This window comes from Tenrec ecaudatus, chromosome 16 (genome assembly GCF_050624435.1).
Source record: "Tenrec ecaudatus isolate mTenEca1 chromosome 16, mTenEca1.hap1, whole genome shotgun sequence".
NCBI classification, from domain to species: Eukaryota; Metazoa; Chordata; class Mammalia; order Afrosoricida; family Tenrecidae; genus Tenrec; species Tenrec ecaudatus.
In genome coordinates, this window is record NC_134545.1 from 10,004,958 (window position 1) to 10,025,700 (window position 20,743).

At 53.6% G+C, this 20,743-nt stretch overlaps 1 protein-coding gene across 1 annotated transcript in view; it reads right to left on the reverse strand.

Annotated features, from left to right (window-relative positions):
- Positions 1-20,743, reverse strand: part of CCDC60 (coiled-coil domain containing 60) — a 204,939-nt gene that overhangs the window by 122,939 nt on the left and 61,257 nt on the right. The gene's annotated exons all lie outside the window — the stretch shown is intronic.

Consider the following 20,743-nt stretch of genomic DNA (forward strand, 5'->3'; position numbering starts at 1 on the left):
CCACCCATCCATCCTTGTTACGGATACACGACGCTAATGTGAAATGTCCTCTCGCACTGGCACTGTGAGTGTGCCTGCCTACCTAGAGCACACATGTGTAATACAAGGCCTGACTTGGGTGAAGTATTTCCTGGTTAAAAACTTCACTCTTCCACAGTATAGAAAATCGAGAGAATGTTAAATTAGGAGAAACTAAAAACCAACCACGCAGGGTCCTGTGGCTAACTCTGCACTTTCTGTTCCGCCTCTGCGGTCGGTTTTAGAAAAGGCATCTTGGAGGTTTCATGGAAGTCATCTCTGACCCTGCTTGCTCTGTACGTGGTGCCCTTTGCCCTCGCGAGCCTGCTGCTTTTCATGGCGCTGCAGACTGTGGGTGATGATGGTGCCACTCTTTCATTTCCCCGCAAGGAGAGCCCAATCCAATCTCTTCCCTACCCACTCTTGCTTCCTCAGACCGAGTCCAATACGAGTCTTTGAGGCCAGCCTAGGGGAAAGGCTCAGTGGCATCCTGAAATGTCCTAGACTTGAGTGATCAATTGGGGTGTTGCGGGGTACAGAGCCGAGAACTCACAGTGGGGCCTCAGGCAGGGACGGCTTTCTGGTATTTCATATCCATATGCTACTATTGTCTAAGCCAGTGGTTCTCCACCTTCCTCATGCCGCAGCCCTTGAAGACAGGTCCTCATGTGGTGGTGACCCCCCCAACCATAAAATTATTGTCATTGCTACTTCATCACTGTCATTTTGTTACTGTTATGAATCGGGCAACCCCTGTGAAAGGATCGTTCGACCCCCAAAGGGGCCGCGACCCACAGGTGAGAACTGCTGGTCTCAGCAGTAACGTTGGGAGTGATTTGGTTTAACTTGTTTGGGGTGATGGCAAGGAGGAGTGGGAGGAACGCGGTGTGGCCTCGAGCTTGCTGAGATTCCTGGACTTAATGACACCCCCCTCTGTTTGCTGACCACCTTAGGGTGCTCTGTGCACTCTGAAGGCGGTGGTTTTGAAACACATCGTTCCTTTGAGTGCTTGCCCATCATGACATCCATTCCATCAGGGTGCAAGTGGGGCCTTAGAAAGTGACAGTGACCTGGCGGAGTCTGGATGGGAGCTCCGATCCACGTGACATCTGTGCCTGTGCTTTTCCCAATATTCCCTTTGCTCTCCTACGGCCCCACTTCTCACGAGCAGACAAACAAACGCTGGTTGGCATGGAGACTGATCCCGATTCACGGAGACCCCATCAGTGTCAGATTAGAACTGCGCACCAGAGAGTTTCCAGGGGCTGGATTGTCCGAGGTCGGTCACCAGGCCTTCCTTCCAAGGAGCCCCAAATGTCTTCCACTCCTATGCTTTCAGTGAGCAACCCCTGATGTGACCCCCCCGGCACCCTCCACGAGCTCCCCATTGTGTACTGTGCAGGCTAAGTGCCAACAGCCACCACCACACAAGGAGTGCGTTTGCTAGCTTGTGATACACAGATAACGTCCGCAGCCTGCCCACCGACGCTGGCCATCACAAAGGACATTCTTATAGGGCAGAAAATGAGAAGGATTTGTTGAAGGTCACAACCAGAGAGCCAGTCTTTGAAATATCCGTTGTTCTCTGGGTTTCATGAAAGAATGTTCCGGAGCTGTATCTCTGTTATCCCTTAAAATATGATCTCCTTCCGAAAATCAGATTAAGATGGAAATGAACTGCTGCTAAATGTGCTTGGGCTGATACAGACATCGGGGGAACAGCTGGGATGGTCCCTTGAGTGCAGGGCGGGGGTGGTGGCAGCGGGGGGATGTCTGGGGAGAGAGAACAAGGAGGAGCCTGCCAGTGCCGAGCAGCTTCCAGGCGTGCTCCGTGGGCACTGTGCAGGGCCGAGGAGGCCAGGAGGGAGCGGGTGGGAGTCCTGGCAAGAGGACGCCTGGGAAGAAGGGCCGATGCTCTGCTTGGGAAAATTGGCCCCTGAAAGCCCCGGGGAGCACAGCCCTCCTCTGACACAGGGGTCGCCGCGGTGACTGTCTCATGGCAGCTCCTTCCCAACCTACCCAGGAGCCCTGGTGACACAGTGCTTAAGCGTTTGGCTCCCAACCCATGGTACTTTGACAGCCCCACCCCACCCCACCGCAGCTCCATAGCAGAAAAGACCCCATCTGTTCTCCAAATCCCTTCCTGGTGACAGCCTGGGAAGTCCCATGTGTCTGGTCTGCGCTGTCCTAGAGAGTCCCTAGGTGTCAGGATTGACACCACAGCGCACCGAGACTGCCCATCAGCACAAGCAGCCTAAGCAGGGGTCCGTGACCTCATCCCCACGACACAGACTGAGCGGACGGAACTGTGACATGGGGGGCCCTGTGCCCTGGAGGCAGGCTGCAGGCTGTGTGGGTGGTGGTGGTGGTGGTGGTTTGGGTTCCACCAATGGCCCTGCCCTTGACCTTCTTATGGGCCCCGGAATGTAGAGGTTGGGTGTCTGGAAATGGAAGGAGGGGCTTGTGGAAAGGGGATTGTCCTCTGGTGGATTCACACAGGCTTGCTGCTGAGAACTTAAGCAGACAATGAGCCTGCAGGAGCCCTCGGGTGGTGGTGGTGTGTGTGTGGTGGGGGGACACACGCATAGTTGCAGAATGGATGAAGATCAGGATGCATCCAGTCTCTTGGGGTCACCTCAGAGGTTAATTATTCATTGGAAAGGAAAGGAGGGGCCAGTGTGAAGGAGAGGTCCTTTAGCCAACACCTACTGGCCGTCACCCAGGTAACCAGAAGCATCAAGAGTGAAATCAACATCCTGCTGGAGGAGGCACAGTCAATCTGTGTCAGTGGGGAGCCCCCTTTCCTCAAGCCACTTGCTTTAAAGTTCAAAGTGAAAGCTGTCATCCCCGACTCCCCTGTGGCCCCAGCTTCTCCCTCACCCTCCTCGGCCCCGCCCTCTTTCTCTCCCCAGAGGCTCAGGCTGTTCTGAGTATGTTTCATGACTTCTCTGGGTCGGCGCATCCCTAACAGGGAACCCCCCCACCCATTTCCTACCCTCAGTGGTCTTGTTGACTGCAGCTGGATAAGCAGATGCTGGCAATTATTCCTCACTGGGGTGTGTTTGTGAACGAGCCTTCCCGGCTGGTTCCACAGCACATGTTATTGACATTGCCGTATGGAATCCAGGGGAAGCCGGGGCCAAGGAAAACCAGGAGAACCCTCAGGGAAGTGGACTAACCGGGCGGCAGCACCCGTGTCCTCCAACATGCAAGCAGTCACAGGGGTGGCTCCACTCCGGGCCATTTCAGTCTGATGTACACAGGGAGGTCTCTGCGCTGGAGCCAACTCAGAAGCAACCAGCGACACTGTCTAATCCAAACACCAACCTAACCTCCCGTGATGGAGGCGCCTTGGCCCCCACTGTGCTGAAAAAGGAGATGGAGGATCGGAGAGGTGAAGTCAACTAGTCAAGCTCACACACACAGAAGGTGGCGGAACTCAGCACCCCTGCACTCTGCAAATGGCCTCCTTTCATCTACCCCGTGGGTTAGCAAACTCTGGCCCACTGCTGGCTGTTGTAAATAAAGATTTATTGGCACACAATGGTGCACGTTCTTTTCTTGCAATCTACGGGGACTTTTGTGGGATGCTAGCAGGGTCAAGGGCAAAGTTGAAAAAATATGTACTACTGGGCCCTGGATGGAGAAGGTTTGCTGCCTCAGATAGAATTCATCTGAATCCTGTTGACTCTGTTTCCCAAAGGACCCTGAAGTTGATCTTCCTCCCAGCTCCACCAGTGTCACCGCCCTGCTGAGTGAAGCCACGGTGGGCCTCACCTGGACATCAGTTGGGCTGTGCCTGCATGACTGCTGTCCACAGAGATGACCTTGTAATAAGCACGCCCTGCCCTGTCTCTCACCTGCCTAAGACACGCCCCACTATACTCACAGTTCAGCATCCTTCCTGGGACCTGCACCAGGCTGGCTCCTGCCTCTCCAGTGTCTCTGCCCACTGCTCTCCTGCCTGCTCTCTCTGGTCCAGGCACACGGACCTGTTGGGAGCGTCTTGTGTGTGACGCTGCTGGAGAGGGGACTTGAACCCAAGTAGACAAAGCCCAGGTGTGCGCCCTTCCAGGGCCACACTCCACTTGCTCTTCTGTTAACAGGCTTCTGGGTAAGTCCTCAAAAGCTAAGCGTCTTGGAAGAGGTTGAAACAGCCGAATTGTAACTGACTGGCTTCCAGCAGGTGTGGTGGGAAGGGTCTATCGCTCTCCAGGATTTACCCTCCCCGCCTTCCTGAACTCACATCCCAGATTTCCTTGCAGTGAAGGGTGGCCAAGGGACTGAATGTGCCCATTAGACAATGAGTGTCGGTGAGGTGGGCTGCGTTCCCACGCCCGGTCCCTGAAACCTCACACACAGTCTCCTCTGCACTCTTCCCTGCCTTCAGCTCCGCTCATTGAGCACCGCACCCTGAGGGACCTTGGAAGACGTACGGAAGAGACAGGGCTGCTCTTAGTTGGGGAGCTCTGGGGAGCAGCCTCACCGCCCCTGTTAACGAGAAAGCAAGCCGGCAGAGCAAAGACACATTTGGGGGCTTGTGGGTTACAGCAGTCCAGCTTACCCTAGGCCAGCGGTTCTCAACCTGTGGGTCGCAACCCCGGGGGGGGGGGGGGGGGGTCAAACAACCCTTTCACGGGAGTCGCCCGATTCACCACAGTAGCAAAATGAGAGTGATGAAGTAGCAACGGAAATAATCTTATGGTTGGGGGGGAGGTCACCACCATATGAGGAACTGTACAAAAGGGCCGTGGTAAGAAGGTGGAGAACCACTGCCTAAGCAATAAAAACACAACGCTACGACTCATAGCTACCCTCTAGCATAGAGTGGGACTGCCCCATGGGGTTTCCAAAGCTGCAGTCCTGACAGAAGCAGACCACCTCGTCTTTCTCCTGTAGCGTGGCTGGTTGCTTTGAACCCCCATCCTTTTGGTGGGCAGCTGAGCACTTAACCGTTGGGTCCCACGGCTCCTTCCCCTAAGGAGCAGATAGATGTACTTCTTAGGGTTCATTGGGTGGAGCCTGCCTAGGCCTGCCAGAGAACTCTTGAGCACGCTCCGTCAGTCCCTCCTGGCTTGTCCAACGAGTGACCAGGCCTCCTGGTTGTCTCTCTGATGCAGCTTGATGCGGAAGCACCTGCCCCGCTCTCTGCTGGAGAGAGCGAGCCCTAGCGGGAGATAAAGCATCCAGTTTCCTCAGAGAGCCCCAGGCTGCTGGGACAACTCCATCCACCCTCAGAGCGAAGTGGTGAGATACTCAGATCTCTCTACTGGCTGTGCTTTGTTGGTGTAAGCCCTGCTGGCTTGGGGTGGGTTGGGTTGCTAACCTCAAGGCTGTTCAAGTCCGTGGGAGAAAGAGGAGGCAGTCTGCTCCTATACAGATTTAGGGCCTTTGGAACCCCGTGGGGCAGCGCTATGCTGTCCTTTATGGCTGTGAGGGGTCAGAATGAACTTGATGGCAGTGGGGGGTGGGGGTGGGTGGGGTATCAGGGATATGGCAGGGCCATCAGGGCACAAGCAATATGTGACAGTATTGCCACATGCTGGCTAAAAGCTCAAGCCCTGTGTCTTGCGTCATCCTCCCAACAGCCTGCATGGCCAGGAAGATTCCCAGTTTGCCAAGGAATAAACACGCCGAGGCTTGAAGGCCTCGCCAGTGGGCAGATGGCCTGCAGGGGTTTCCCAGGACAGCTGACGAGGCAACACTAGCCCTCATACACCGAGCGCCAGCAGGTGCCGGGCGCTGCTCAGAAACCTTGGCCCACACTTCTCCTGGAACCTTCAGAGAGCTCCGAGAGGGCGCCTGTCCCTCTCACTTTGCAAATGAGAGAAAACCAGAACATTCCGTACCGACTGCACGTCTTCCACAGCAATTGTGTCGAGTGCCTGTTGTCTGCTGGAGTCCCACGCTGGTGGAGGGCCCGTGGGAGAAGCTTCAGGCAGCGTTCCCCTCCAGAGCCTGGACTGTCTGTCCTATGGCACCTGGAGACGCCTCCTGGCTGGCTGGCTGGCTCTCTCTGGGACTCGGGTGCACGCTTGTCGGCGAGGGGAGGGCAGATCTCAATCCGGTGGCTGTCCCCGCGCCTGATTTCTTTGGGTCATATGGTGGCTGGGAGATGATGTCTTACGCAAGTGCCAGCTTTTTAAACTGTGAGCTGAGTACCCGTTGCTGAGGATGGGGTGGGCGCAGGCTTTTCTCCCCTGGGCGAGACGCAGGAAACAGGAGAGGAGGGTGGGCCAGGTCCCTGACAATGAATTGCTGGAGGAACTGCGACTCACGGCAAGGCACCAGGTGGTTTACAGCATCAATCTCCTAGTCTCCCAACGCTCCGGGGAACCAGTGGTCCATAAACCCGTTTTGCAGAAGGGGAAATGGAGACCAGACCATGGACTCACTTCTTTGATGTCCTGCAGCTGGGCGGCTGTTGGAGCCGAGATAGGAACCCCAGTGTCCCCACAGTGAAAACTCGATGCTCTTACCCAGTCAGCACCCCGTTTGTGCCAGAGGGATAGACCCTCCTACTGTCAGTTTCTTACCCCCCCCCCCGGTTCTCTAGGGGATGGTTAGTTCACTGAGAGGGACTATGAGTGTGGTGGGGGGACCTTGAGCAGCATGAAGAGACTGGACCAGTCCCCGGGTGGCGAGGCAGAGTGCTGGCTTGCAGAGGACACGGTGCAGCTCGGACATGGACCTCAGAGGAGTGTTTCCATGATATTTGCCGTGTGGGGTGCGTGGGGCCCTCTCTCCGTTTCTTTACATTTCTGTAACATCGGCAGCCCATGCTAGTCCTCTAGGGGTTGTGCCCTGACCTGCTTGACGAGGGATAATCAGGCCCGGACAGGCTGGGGGAGCAGAGACACAGCAGGGACAGGTGGCAAGAAGCATGGCCCACCCCCTGCCCGGCTAGCTGTGTGGCCGTGGGACAGTCCCTTCCTTTGCCTGCCTGGGATTTCCCCTTGAGCAGTGCTTCTCCACCTCCGTCATGTGCAGCCCTGTCACACGTGGTGGTCACCTCCCAACCATAAGGTTATTTTTCATTGCTACTTCACCACTGTCATTTTGCTACTGTTAGGAATCGGGCGACCCCTGTGAAAGGGTCGTTCGACCCCCAAAGGGGTTGCCACCCACAGGTTGAGAACCGCTGCTCTAGAAGCTGGGAGGAGACAAAGAGGCACGCTTGGGATACGGGGCTGTGTGAATGACCACTTGTCATGGAAACATTAATATCACTGTCACTGGACCTTGAGAGCCCACGTTTTCACAGTCAAGCCCTGACATACCAACAGAAAGCATGACCCGAGTGAGGAAAATTCCCTGCAGGAGACCTGGGGTCAATTCCCAGCCAGTGCCTCTCAAGGCCTGTCTGTCCCAGGAGGCTTGTGTCTCCTTCGTATGCTGTTAGGAATGAGCAGAGCTCCCAGACTGAGAGAGGCTAGGAAAAAAGACCTGGCAATCTGTTTCCCAAAACTGGCCAGTGAAAATCCAATGGGTCTTGGTATGTTTGGGGTCGCGCTGGGCCCTGGTTCAGTACAGAAAGGCAGTTAGCAGCAACAAGAAGGCAGCGTGATGCCCGTCCGTGACCCGTGTAGTCAGGCGTGGCATTAGTGCCTCTGAACAGTAGGTGGCACTAGATTCCATAGCTTTCAAGCAAGCCCAAGCTGAGTTTCTCTCTGTTGCTAGATTGAAATGGAAATTGGCTGCCAGTGTCAATGAGTCTCCATCAGCCTTGGGACTGAGCTGGCATGCCAGCAGCCAAGCACTATCCACCCAGTTAAAAAAAATTTTTTTAAATCAAATACATTAATCTCATAAGCTCTTCTGAAGCACTAGCTATGAGGGGCCAACCGTCCAGCTGTCAGGCACCAGTAGCCCATGGGGGTCCTTCTGATGAACTGGGGCTGCTGCCTCCCATGCTGGCAGCAGTATTGGGAAAGCAGCCCCAGCTTGTGACAGCCGCTCTGTTCTGTGCTATGAAATCTTGCCAATGATCCTTCCGTTTAATAATATTAACTGTGCCCAGGTTGTTGGCCACCTCCCTTGTGTCGGGAAATGTGCTAGGCTAGAAATGGCGGCAGGGGGAGGAGTTGGTGTTGGGGGAGTCCATTGTGAGTAACGGGTTCAATGTACCCATCAGCTGTGGCTGTCTTGAGCACCCTACAGTCCAAACTGGGCTCACGGGGAAAGGAGCTCTGTGATGGATTAACAATGTCTGCCACAGACTCAGGAGGTGGGGAAATATCTGGGAGACTTAATTGTCATTCCCATGGGGGCCAGGGAAATCTACTTTGCCTGCCTTTTCTCAGTTAATTCTCATGACCACTCCAAAAGTTGAGTTCAATGACTATTATCTCCAATGTATCCTTGAGGAACCTGGGACGCAGAGAAGTGGAATGATTTGACTGAGGTCTCTCGGAAAGCCGGCAGTTCCAACTGGCCAGCTGCTCTTCTGGAGAAAGATGGGGTGATCTGCTTTCAGGAAGATGTGTAGCCTCAGGAACCACGAGCAGCACTTCCACTCTGCCTTTTCTTTCTTTTTCTTTTTAAATGAGACTGGCTGCTCTCTTAAAGGTGTACAGTTTGGGAACTACGGGAGATGGTCGACCCTGTCCTACCAGACCCCCATGAGTTGAAATGGGCTCTGTCTGGCATTCCTCTTGTTTATCACAACACAATTTACTCTCTTTTTTGTCACTGAAACGGAAACAAACTACTCAGCATCCCATCCTGGGCAACAAACAGTGGTCTAAGAAAGCTTTCCTGTTCTGGATATAATGCTGTCCACCATCACCACCACCCCGCCCCCACCCAAATACCTGTCGAAATTCCCTTGGAACAAACAGTTAATCTTTCACCCTAGAGCAAGAGGCAGCCGGGCATCTAGGATAAGGAGCCCTGGTGGTGCTGGGATAAACTGTTGGGCAGCTAACCTTAAGGTGGGTGGTTCAAACCCACCAGCCACTCCAGGGGAGGAAGATGAAGCTGTCTGCGCCTGAGAAGATTTAGTCTGGGAGCCCTCTCTAGGTTCATTCTGCATTGGAATCCAGTCGTGGCAGCGGGGTGGGGGTGGGTGGAGATGGTTTGGTTCGGCGCATGCTCACTTTCGTGGCACCCAGTGTGAGCCATGGATGGGACAAGAATAGCACCCATGTTTCTCGAACACTGACGATGAGCCAGACACCAGGTAGATTTGGGACCACACCTGAACAAGACACCCTCCTGCCTCCAGTAGTTCACCATCTGGCCAGGGAGGCAGGCAGGTAAGCAGGTAGGCATCAAACTAACTGGCCGTTCATTGACAGTGTGGCAGAGGGAGGTGCTGGACCCAGCTGGGGGTTGGGGATTCGCACAGAGTCGAGCCCAGGACGTGGAGGGAAGTGGTTCTGGCAGGGAGCCCTGTGAAGGAAGGGCTGGGCTGGCCAGGCCTGAGCCCCCCAAGGGGCATAGCACACGTGGATACATGCCATTTGAGGGGCTCGAGCTTTACATGCAGGGCCCCTTCTCTCTCGTGGCTCTGGGGAGGGCCCATGCCTGCTTTCAGCATCGGCAGTCCCACCGTACCTGATGTCTGGACATCAGTCAGCCTTGCCCTGAGTGGAGGAGGTTGGTCCACAAGATGCAGTAGCACCCCGGCTCTTTTTCCTCTGTGGTTCAGTCCAGTCGCTGCCCTCCCTCCCCCCTCCTCCTCTTTAGTTAAACTGGGAAAACTCCCCTTACATCCATCAGGGCAGGGAACTGATTAACAACCTTGCTTCCCACCCTAATCCTGCCTCATAAACATAACAAACGCCACCTAATCCTCTTTAACATCACCTAATGCGGCCTCCTTTACCACTGGACTGGGGTCGGGATTTACAACACAGAGGACAAGCACATCAGGTCACAAGACAACCACACAGTTCCCAGTGTCAGGCGCCCTGCCAGACTGGAGCCCATTTTCCCCGAGCCAGGTGGAAAAGGGTTCTCCGGACACCTCCAGGCTGCTGGGCAGGTGGGGTTCGCTGCCAAGGCCAAGGTCTGCCCAGGAGGCTCCAGTTGCATCTTATCTTTATGAATGTCGCTTCCTGACAAGGAGTAATGCCTCCACGGGGTTCTGATCTAAACTGCGTACCCGTAAAGGGTGACGGCCTCACCCTCCCCCAAGGCCTCCTGGGCTGCCATTGTCAGCCGGGCACCCAGTGGACCCTGGCTGACAGCGACGCTCTCTCTAGGACCCGCCAGGCTGGTGGAAGCCCATTGCCAGGGCGTTACTCCTGCAGAGCCCAGCATTGCCAGGTCCCGGCGCATCTTCTCTGAGATTGCGCGCGCAGACACACACACACACACACACACACACACACACACACGCTTAGGAGAACACACGCACATTCTTCCCCACCACAGCTAGCCTCTGCCTTCCACACAGGTGTATCTGGACTCTCCCAGGGCATGGTGGGTGATGAGAGGGCTCGGGCGAGGATGGCTGAGAGGCAGCTGCTACTGATACAGGGACTGGAGCTCAGAGGCCATGAGGGAATCGAAGATTCAAGTCAGGCTAAGATGGACAGAGAAAGTGGAAGGCAGCTAGAATCAGGGACAAGACCTGCCAAGACACCTATAAAGGAGGTTGGGAGGAAATCAGGCGACCATTAGATGCCTATGAAGATCTTAAACTCCTGTGGAAGCCTCCACAGCCAGGTGGGAGGTACACCTGGGTGGTCTAAACTAGACCCAGGCTGGTGACATCACCCAGGTGGACTCAACACAGCCAATGGGGTCAACCAATACTTTCAACCACACCTTCCCGGATGTGGGAAGGCCAGTCTCTTTTCCACCATGCTCCTGTGCCGAGGCAGGCGGGAGGGGAGAGGCGTGTGTACCCCTGCTTGGGGCCCCCAGCTGCGTTCGCCCCTTCATGCTCTTGCTCTGGTCCACCCTGTTGCCACAACCCAGCCGCTCTGACCCCGTTCCACACATGGGGTGCTCTGTTCCACGTGGTTGCTCATGCCCAGTTGTGAACTTCTGTGCCGAATCTGCATGGCTTGGCACGCTTCCCAAGGGTGGCGGGCGCCCTTTGAGACCGTAACCCTTGAGACCTGTCCTGTCCTTCATAGACACCACTTGGAAGACTTACAGACACGGTCAAGCAAAGGGGCAGTTCTACTTGTCCTATAGGATGCTGTGAGTCAGAATTGACTCACTGGCAGTGAGCTGCCATGCTGATCTTAGAAGGTGTTTGCCAATTAACATCCTTGGTTTCCTTGGGGGCATCTTTAAGACTACTGAACCTGTGGGTGTGGCATGAGCCACCATCCTGCATTTCCTTTGGCTGGAGAGCAGCACTTCTCAAGCGGAAGGACTCTTTCCCAGGGGTCACCTGATTCTTAACAGTAGCAAGATGACAGTGATGAAGTAGCCACGGAAATAATGTTATGGTGGGGGGGGGGGTCACCACCACCTGAGGAGCTGTAGGAAAGGGTCGCGGCGTTAGTAAGGTTGAGAACCAGTGCTGCATAGTCTTCTAAAAGACAATATCCACGCTTCCATCATAGCCATTCTGTGGTGTATAAGAGATTTCTGGAACACAGAAGGACGCCCCAGTATCCCCGGAAGAGATGGCCAAGATCTCTAAGTGGTGAAGGCCACCAAGACCAGAAGCTCCAAAGACTGGGGTACCTTCTCCTTATCTCTCCTGAGACCAGGGGACCAAGAGACAGAGCAGCAAGTGAAGGCAATCAACCGCGTGGCTGGGAGCATGAGAACCGGAGAAAGACTTGGTTCTTGGCTTAGGGAAGGGTGTTACTATGAACCAATGACTATATCCTTACTTGTTGGGAGCCGATAGCCATTAAGACCCTGGCCTCAGACACGTAGCAGAACCTTGGCCCCTTTGTAACAGCAAGGCTTTGTTTCCTGCCCAACTTCGCCCCCACATTCCAAGCTACTGTAGCATAACCAGTTCTGATAACTGACCTTGTTGCCATTAGTCAAAGTACTGAGCACCCATTGAACTGCAGATATACCATATTAGGAACATAGTGATAAGTTCACCCGTACATCACCACGACGTCTTTGAGTACTGTTGCGCACCCTTTGTACCTTATTGGGAACATGTGGCTGATTGGTTGTTGTACAGTGTGCGGTTGTTACACAGTGTGCTTCATTGGAATATGTGCCTCCCACTTCCTTCTCTGTTGTGAATATATACCCAGAGTTTTGGCAAAATAAACGGGCTTGATCAGCACTTGTCTTGCCCCAGGTCTCTCTTTCTTTTTCCCATCCAGGTTAGTTGCCCCTCCGGGTCACTAAGTGAGGGTCTCGCTGGACGAGACCCTAACACTTACTGTGTATCAATCTTAATGTGGGGTAAACTATCAATTTCCCTAATAAATCTGCTTTATCATGGCAAAAAAAAACCCCAAAAAACAACCCACTTGGATTACAAAACAGGCTTTGGCATGAATTCTTTTTCCCATCGTGCGAAGAGAAGAATAATCAAGTGTGACCCACTTGAGAAACCTCGCGTACAGATTGCCTGTGGGGCTGCTGTCCTACCAGGGTGCAGGGGAGTTGTTGCAGAAGAGACTGTATGGACTCCCCCTGCAGAGACTCAAACGTCTACTGACTCTTGGAGGCAAAGTTTCCAGAGCTCGGAAGAAGAACGGAGCATACTTCTTGAGGACTAACGCAGCTGTGCATTATTTTCTTTCTTTCTTTTAATCATTTGGGGGCTCGTACAGCTCTTATCACAATCCATACATACATCAATTGTGTAAAGCACATTTGTACGTTCATTGCCCTCATCATTCTCAAAACATTTGCTCTCCACCTAAGCCCCTAGCATCAGGGCCTCCTTTTTGTCCCCTCCCTCATGAATCCTTGATAATTTATAAATGATCATATTGTCACATCTTACACTGTCCGATGTCTCCCTTCACCCACTTTTCTGTTGTCCATCCCCCAGGGGGGAGATCACATGTAGATCCTTGTCATCGGTTCCCCCTTTCCATCCTACCCTCCCTCCACCCTCCTGGTATCGCCTCTCTCCGCATTGGTCCTGAAGGGATCATCCGCCCTGGATTCCCTGTGTTTCCAGTTCCTATCTGTACCAGTGGCTGTACGTTATTTTCAAGGACAAAAAACAATCCTGCCCCCACTTGAGTAGCGACAGCCACTCCACACCTCGCCCAGCTTGGGTACCAATGGAGGTGGGGAGTGTGAGTCCTCTATCATTCTTGTCACTTCTGGTCTCCTTGGAGAGGGTTGGAAAGCCGAGACTGGCCCGGAAAGGGTAGTCCTTTACCCGAGCCCAGAGGGTCTTTTCTTCAATGGTGGGCTCAAACGTGACGATGAGGAAGGTGGCTCCGGCTGGGCACAGTTCCCTTCCAATGTACAGAGGGCTGCCGTGAGCCAGGACTGGCTCGAAGGAACCAGACAACAGCCACCCAGTCACAGAAGGTGCTCTCCCCGCCTGGTTTCTGCGTTAGCTGGCTGGCGCAAAGGTTGGGGCACGTTGGGGTGAACGTAATGGCTGCTATTCATGGTGGGCCAAGGACTGGCACCCAGCCGCAACAGAAAGGCCAATGGTGGGACTCCATCAGCCAGACCCTCCATGGGAGAAAGATGGGGCGATTTGCTTCTGTAAAGGTCGCAGCCTTGAGAACCCCATGGGTGGGTCTTCTGTTGTGGAGTAGGGTCCATCTGAGGCGGGATCCATTTAACAACAAGGGATTTGTGTGAATTTTGAGGACGGACACTAGAACGATTGTTTTCACACATACACCCCACCAGACTCTCAGTCATGTGTGGAGACGTTGCTACAATGGAGCCCCACCAGCATGGAGGAGGCAGAAGAGGGAGGTTGCTATGTCCACTACACTGCACCGGGCTGTCCCTCTCCCCTACAAAGCAGTGTCCACTTCAAAACATCTGTGGTCTTGAGGTGGAAACCTTGCTGTGGAAGGCGCATGCTTTTATTTTTCCTCCAGGCTACACCAGGGCATCCAGCACCAAGAGGACATAGGTCTTCCCTTTTCTCCTGGCCAGGCTGCGGCAGGACGTCTCCGCGGCAACCTCCTGGCCTCCACCACGCTGTGCAGGCCTCTTCCCAGAGCCCGGGCTGCCCCCACTGCCATGACTCGCTTCTCATGGATGGAATATGGCGAACATGAAGGCCAGGTCACTTCTGAGATTAGTTTTCCAAAACAACACGACCTCTACCTTGGGCTCCCTCTCTCACTCCCCTGGCTGTCAGAGCTCGGAGAGACCCTCCCAGCAAGAAGCTGCAGTCTCGAACCTGCAGTTATCGAGCACCCCCACTCCTACCCCCTCTCTGCCAACCTGGCTAGCAGCCACCTGAGTGAATCTGGAGGTGGCTTCTCCCCAAGTTGACACTGGAGATGACTGCATCTGCAGCTGATACCTTGATTTTGACCTTGGAAGAGACGCTGAGCGGAGCCATGCCTGGGTCCCTGGCCCATACAGAGGGCGAGGTAATGTTGCTTTCGGCTGGTTGGAGGCAGTTGTTATCCAGCGACAGATAGGAAGAAAGAATTTTCCAAGGCCACGCCCTCCACAAGCAACAGCTGGTGGCTTGGTTACATACACTCATGGTTTCTCTTTAGGATCTCAAAAAACAAATAAAGGACAAACTCACCGCCATCGAGGAGATTCCGTCTCAGAGGGACCCTGTAGGGCTGGGTAGTACTGCCCCTGCGGGTTTCTGAGACTGAGTGTTTACAGGAGTTGAAAGCCACATCTTTCTCCCAAGGAGTGGCCAGTGGATTGGAACTGCTGGCCTTGCAGTGAACAGCCCAACACATAACCCACTGACTATATCACCAGGGTCCTGCTTTAGGACCTAGTCATTGGCTATTGGGACTTCACTGACCCCATCAATCTCACCTCTTGTCCGATGCCACTGCATCATCACCCCAATATTGAAGGGGCAGAGGAGAAAGTTGGCTGCAGTAAAGATTTCGAAAAGCCCAGCTTTAGAATCAGACACTTGTTGCAGGTGCTGTCGCGTGAGTGTTAACCGAGGCCCCGTGGCCAAGTACAACTGCCGCACAGGCTCCTCGGCGGTCATCTCCATGGGAGCGGACGGCCAAGTTTTTTTCTCTCGGGGTGCTCTGGGACTCAAACCCCAGCTTTGTCTAGTTGCTGTTTTCTCTTGGCAAGAGACGTAAGAAAGACACGCTCTCCAAGACCCATCTTACAGATGAAACCCCAGCCATAGAAACAACAAATGTACACGACAGAGAGGGGCAGAGACTGGGCAAAGCCTCCACAGTTAGGTGCATGGATCTGGGGTGGGCATGGTGGGGGTGGGAACTGTGCGATTTGAAAGAGAAATAAATAGAAGACAAGCCCGCCACTTTCTTACTGATGGACGTGCACGCGTGGATTCAGATGGAGACCACATCTTACAGGCAGAGTTTTCCCAGCACACGTGGTGTTTGGCGATCCGGCCTCTTGTATTCCCAGTCTCTCTTTCTCTCTCTCTCTCTCTCTCTCTCTCTCTCTCTCTCTCTCTCTCTCTCTCTCTCTCTCTCTCTCTCTCTCTCTCTCTCTCTCTCTCCTGCTGCCCTTCCTTGCCTGTCCCCTTCCCTTCCAGTCTCCTCTGTGGCTCCAGAGCCCCCCTGGGCATTTTGTGCGGCCTTACTGGCACCATGCTGACCAGTCTGGCACCTCTCAAGTCCAGCAGATGCCCGCTGGCCACCATCCTCAGAAGTGACATGTCCAGCTAGTGAGCACTGGCCTTTGAATGCTGCAGAGCCTCCCGGCCGGTGCGGGAAGCTTTATAAGCATGAAGCAGAGCCACCGCATAGAGTCCTTTCCTATCTCTCGGTCCCTGGAGAAAGGACACGCTCCTCCCCAGCAGGCTGCATCACGTCTCCTGGCTTCAGCCCGAGGCCCAGTGGGTGTTGGTGGTGGGGGACTGGTGCGTGACGGGGCCATGGCTAGAGCATCAGGACTCTGCTTACATTGGTGAAGTGAAAAGAAAGCCAACTGGTTCCCATTTGAAGTCTTGTTTTTGTCCTCCTCGGCTCACCTCTTCATTGTCGTTGGCATTCATATTTTTAGCACAAATAGCACTCGCAGCCACTGACGTCAGCAGCCAGAGGCCTTCCCGTCAGGCGCATCATGCTTGCTGCCCTCCTCCATTGTGGCCTCGAATCCCCTGCAGGATGAATGACCTTGGCAGCTGCCTCTCTGGTCCCTGGCACCATGCCCAACACAGAGTGCTTTCTTGCCAGCTATTTGCTGAGTGAGTGGGTGAATGGATGCAAAGAAAACGGTCACATTGGTTGACTTCCAGCTTTTAGACTTAACTCATAGTCCACGTCTGGATGAGGGAATTAGAGGCACAGAACAGAGTGTGAAAGCTATCAACCTTGACAATGGAAAAGTAGTTGTAAAAGGCATAAGGAGAACCGCGGAGAGCCAATGTCCTCTCACAAAGCAAGGCATCAGGGAGGCTCTGCGTGGGGGATGACTAGCAATGCAACTGCAACTTTTTTTTAAAATACAGAATTAAGCAGTCCTGGTGGTGCTGGTGGTTGGGTGTTGGGCTGCTAACTGCAAGGTCAGCGGTTCAAACTTAGCCACTCTGGAGGAGCGACCAGGCTGTCTACTCCTGTCCAGATTTACAGCCCCGGGAACCCTGGGGAGAAGGTTCTACTTTGCCCTCTAGCGGTGCTGTGAGTCTGATTGCGATGGTGTTTGGTGCCCTTTTCTGTTGGAGGTTAGGAGTGGGGAGAAGTGTGTGTGTGTGGGGGGGGGGGGTGTGTGTGAGGGAGCCAGCTGTTTAGCTTTCAGAGCAGGATGGTATTAGCATCTCCATGGATAAGCCAGAGACACAGAAGTAAAAGTGAAATAATTTTGGAGCTGGGAATCCCGGGAAGAAACCATGACAGATAGTCTCAGTGGCTGCCCTGAGGGGTGGCAGTGACGGGGAGAAGGAGCAGGGAAGAAGGGCTCCTGGCACGGGGAGGGTGCCTTGCCATGCTGTTTGGTTTCAACCTAAGAGCACTTGGGAGGATGGCGCAGGACCGGGCGGTGCTTTGTTCTTTTTCTCTGAGTCAGGACCAGCCGGTGTCCCCTCACAGCACGTGTAAAGCCTGTGAAGTCTGTCTGCACTTCATGGTGGTGCAAACAGTTCGGCTGCTCAGCCTAAAAACACAAGGTCGGAGTCCACCCAGAGACCACCCCGGAATCCTGATGGTCAACTTATGAACAGTTGGCCCCTGGGAGCCCGGTGGAAGGAAACCCAGTTTCACTCTGACACCCACAGGGGTCAGGGTCCACTCCAAAGGGACGAGGTTTGGGATATTTCGATGAAAAGAGCTGGAGCGTCTTCATTTGCATGACTGCACAGAGCCCCTCTCTGTTCCATGAAACATCCGCCGGCACAGCGAGGCCCTAATATCCATTCTCGTTTCGGAGTCAAGACAAAATTAATTTGGCCGCGAAAATGCAGCTGGGGAGCAGAGTTAGCCACCTCAGGAAATTCAGGGAGATGTAATTGAGTAAGAATTATCTCCTTAATTACTTCTGACCAAATCAATAACAACGCTAGATGAGAAACCACGGTCGCCACCAATGAGGAACACATTACCAAGAAACTAATTGGGGTGCAGACTCGTTTGCAAAGGCAAAGGACCCTATTCCTCATAGTTCACTGGTAAGGCCAGTGGCATTGGGGGTGGGCTGATGAGTGGGGACAAGCCAGCGGCTTGCAGCACCCAGGTGTTCAAGATGTCCACCTGTGATAGCCTGAGCCCAGGGCCCTCTCCAGAGGGGGTTGGAGGGGGATAGCCTGATGGTGTCCAATGTGCATCTGCATGTGTTCCTGGGGCACATGGGGGAGCAGCGGCTCCACTAGCAGGTTGGAAGAAGGTGGGCCAAACATCCCCAAAGGTGGGCGAAGGCACGTGTCTATTTTCAGAGCAAATGCTGCTCTCTGGGATCTGACAAGAGCTGCCTTTAAAACCACCTTCCATCAGAGAACGAGAAAATCGTGTCATTGTGTGCTCACCTTCCCGATAGGATCACTGAAGACAAAGCAAGTGCATAAGCAAAAGTGGTGAAGAAAGCTCATGGTGCCTGGCTAGCAAAAGACATAACGTCTGGGATCTTAAAGGCTTGAAACTAAACAAACAACCATCTAGCTCAGAAGCAACAAAGGCCACATGGAAGAAGCTCAACAGCCTGTGTGATCACGAGGTGCCGATGGGATCATGTATCAGGCATCAAAGAACAAAAAAATCAAATCATTGCGAATTGAGGGGGAGTGCGGAGTGGGGACCCAAGACCCATCTTTAGGCCACTGGACATCCCCTTACAGAAGGAGATGAGCCAGCTAGGGTGAAGTGTAGCAAAAACAAAACATACAATTTTCCGCTAGTTCCTAAATGCTTCCTCACCCTCCCACCCCACTAGCATGATCCCAATTCTACTTACAAATCTGGCTAGACCAGAGGATGTACACTGATATAGATAGGAACTGGAAACACAGGGCATCCAGGACAGATGATCCCTTCAGGACCAGTTCTGAGAATGGCGATACCGGGAGGGTGGAGGGAGGATGGGGTGGAAAGGGGGAACTGATTTCAAGGATCTACATATAACCTCCATCCTGGGGGATGGACAACAGAAGAATGGGTGAAGGGAGACATCAGACAGTGTGTAAGATATGATAAAATAATAATAATTTATAAATTATCAAGGGTTCATTAGGGAAGGGGGAGCAGGGATGGAGGGGGGGAAATGAGAAGCTGATCCCAGGGGCTCAAGCAGAAAGCAAATGTTTTGAGAATGATGAGGGCAACAAATGTACAAATGTGCTTGACACAATGAATGTATGGATGGATTGTGATAAGAGTTGTATGAACCCCCAATAAAATGATTTTTAAAAAACCACCTTGTGTGTGCCTTGGTGAGAGGGTGGTGAGATAGGTCCTGCCGCGTGCTCCTTCCACATCGGCCTGGTGGCAGGTTGGGTGGGTTGGCCCGAGGTCCTTTCTAGGGCAGAGATTCAAATGAGCCCCATTGCTGGACCTCTCGCGGACCTGCCTGCGACCATCCATGTGAAATGCAGTTGACAACTGCGTCAGCCCTTCTCATTGCTCTTCCACTCTGTGCCTCCTGAGGGGCTCCTCCGGGAACCACCCCAGCTGTCTATGATGCACGGAGTATTCTTTAATGAGCCCCTCTTAGGGACGAGGCTCCGTGCTAGGTGCCGGGGAGAAAGGATGAACAAGACACAGCCTCTCTGCAGCATCTGCTACAGCAGTGGTGGGCTGTGGCAGGTGGGTTTGGCCACGTCTGAATCGGCAGATGAAGAAGTGACTTCTAAGGTTCAACAGAGCCACAAAGCAGTGAGAGGTGAAGGGGTCTAGAAGGACGAGGGGGACGGAATAGCACGCCACACACAGGGAGTCCTGTGGACAAAGGTCTGGAGGTCAGCAAGAACATGATACTAAAGAAGTTGGGGCAGGTAGCTTCTTGGGGAAGAATGGTGAAGGTCAGGTAGGCAGGGCCGAATCATCGAGATGAAAAGGAGTCTGAATTAGACACTGAAGGCCGAGGGTTGGGGGATCGTGCTGAGTGGTCGCACATGGCAGGTAGGAGCCTGGGCAGGCCTCTGGGATTGGGGTGGGTCCTCAGTGTCTAGCCCAGCAATTACAGCCTGAGGCCGTGTCCTCAAACTCCAGGCCGGGACATCTACTGTCAGGCAGGGATAACTAGTAGCCTTTTCCTCCTCTCCAGACAGATGTCTGTGTGGCCCCAGAAGTAGCGGCATGCCCCAGGCCTGGCCCAGTGGATCCTACTTCTGGGCCACAGTGAGTCTTGAGCAGTGGTCTCTCAACCTTCCTAATGCCGCCACCCTTAATACAGTTCCTCCTGTGACCCCATAGGAGGGCATCTCTGCATATGGGCGGACCCACCTGCAGACGGCTAGAGGAGCCGTGTCTCGGTTCCTGAGACCATTGGTAATAGGGTTCTTAGGGGACCCCTATGAAAGGGTCATTCGACCCCCCCCAAAGGGGTCGAGACCCACAGGCTGAGAACCATTGGGTCTGGAGTCAGTCATTCATGGGCCTGAGTCTCAAAACAGACCACAGGGGGAGGATGGGCATTCAGTGAGATAATGTGGGCGAAGTTCTCAGGCCAGAGTCTGGATGAGAAGGGTCTTTCAATAAATGCCTGTTGTGAATATAATTGCTATAATTAACAAGCCTTGCTGTTAATGAAGGTGTAAAATGGGGATGATTTGCCACCTGACCACGGGCAGGTCGCTGAATCACAGTAGCCCCCGGTCCCACCAGTAAAAGAGGGTTATTATCCGCCCTTTGCTTCTGACACCAGAGCGTTGCAAAGATTAATTAGAAGTTTTATAATATGCGGTGCACTTGGATGCTCTATAAACACAGGGATGTGATGCTTGATTATTTATATAATCTCCATTACGGAGGATCTTAAATTGCTTTACGGATGTGAAAGGGGGGGGGGGGAACCCAACCTTCCAAAGGTATGCAAATCCATCTGCATCAAATCAAATGAGATTGGGGCTTTATAATCCTCTGAAAGTTTGGAACTGCACCAAGACTGGGCGTCAGCGGGTAGGTCTCAAAGGCTTGGGAATGTCATAGGAGAGGCTGAGAGTCTGAGGCTACATTTGAGCATCACCAGGGCTTGGCCAGAGGCTGGTCCTCCGGGCCGTCTGCAGCAGGGATCAGAGGGC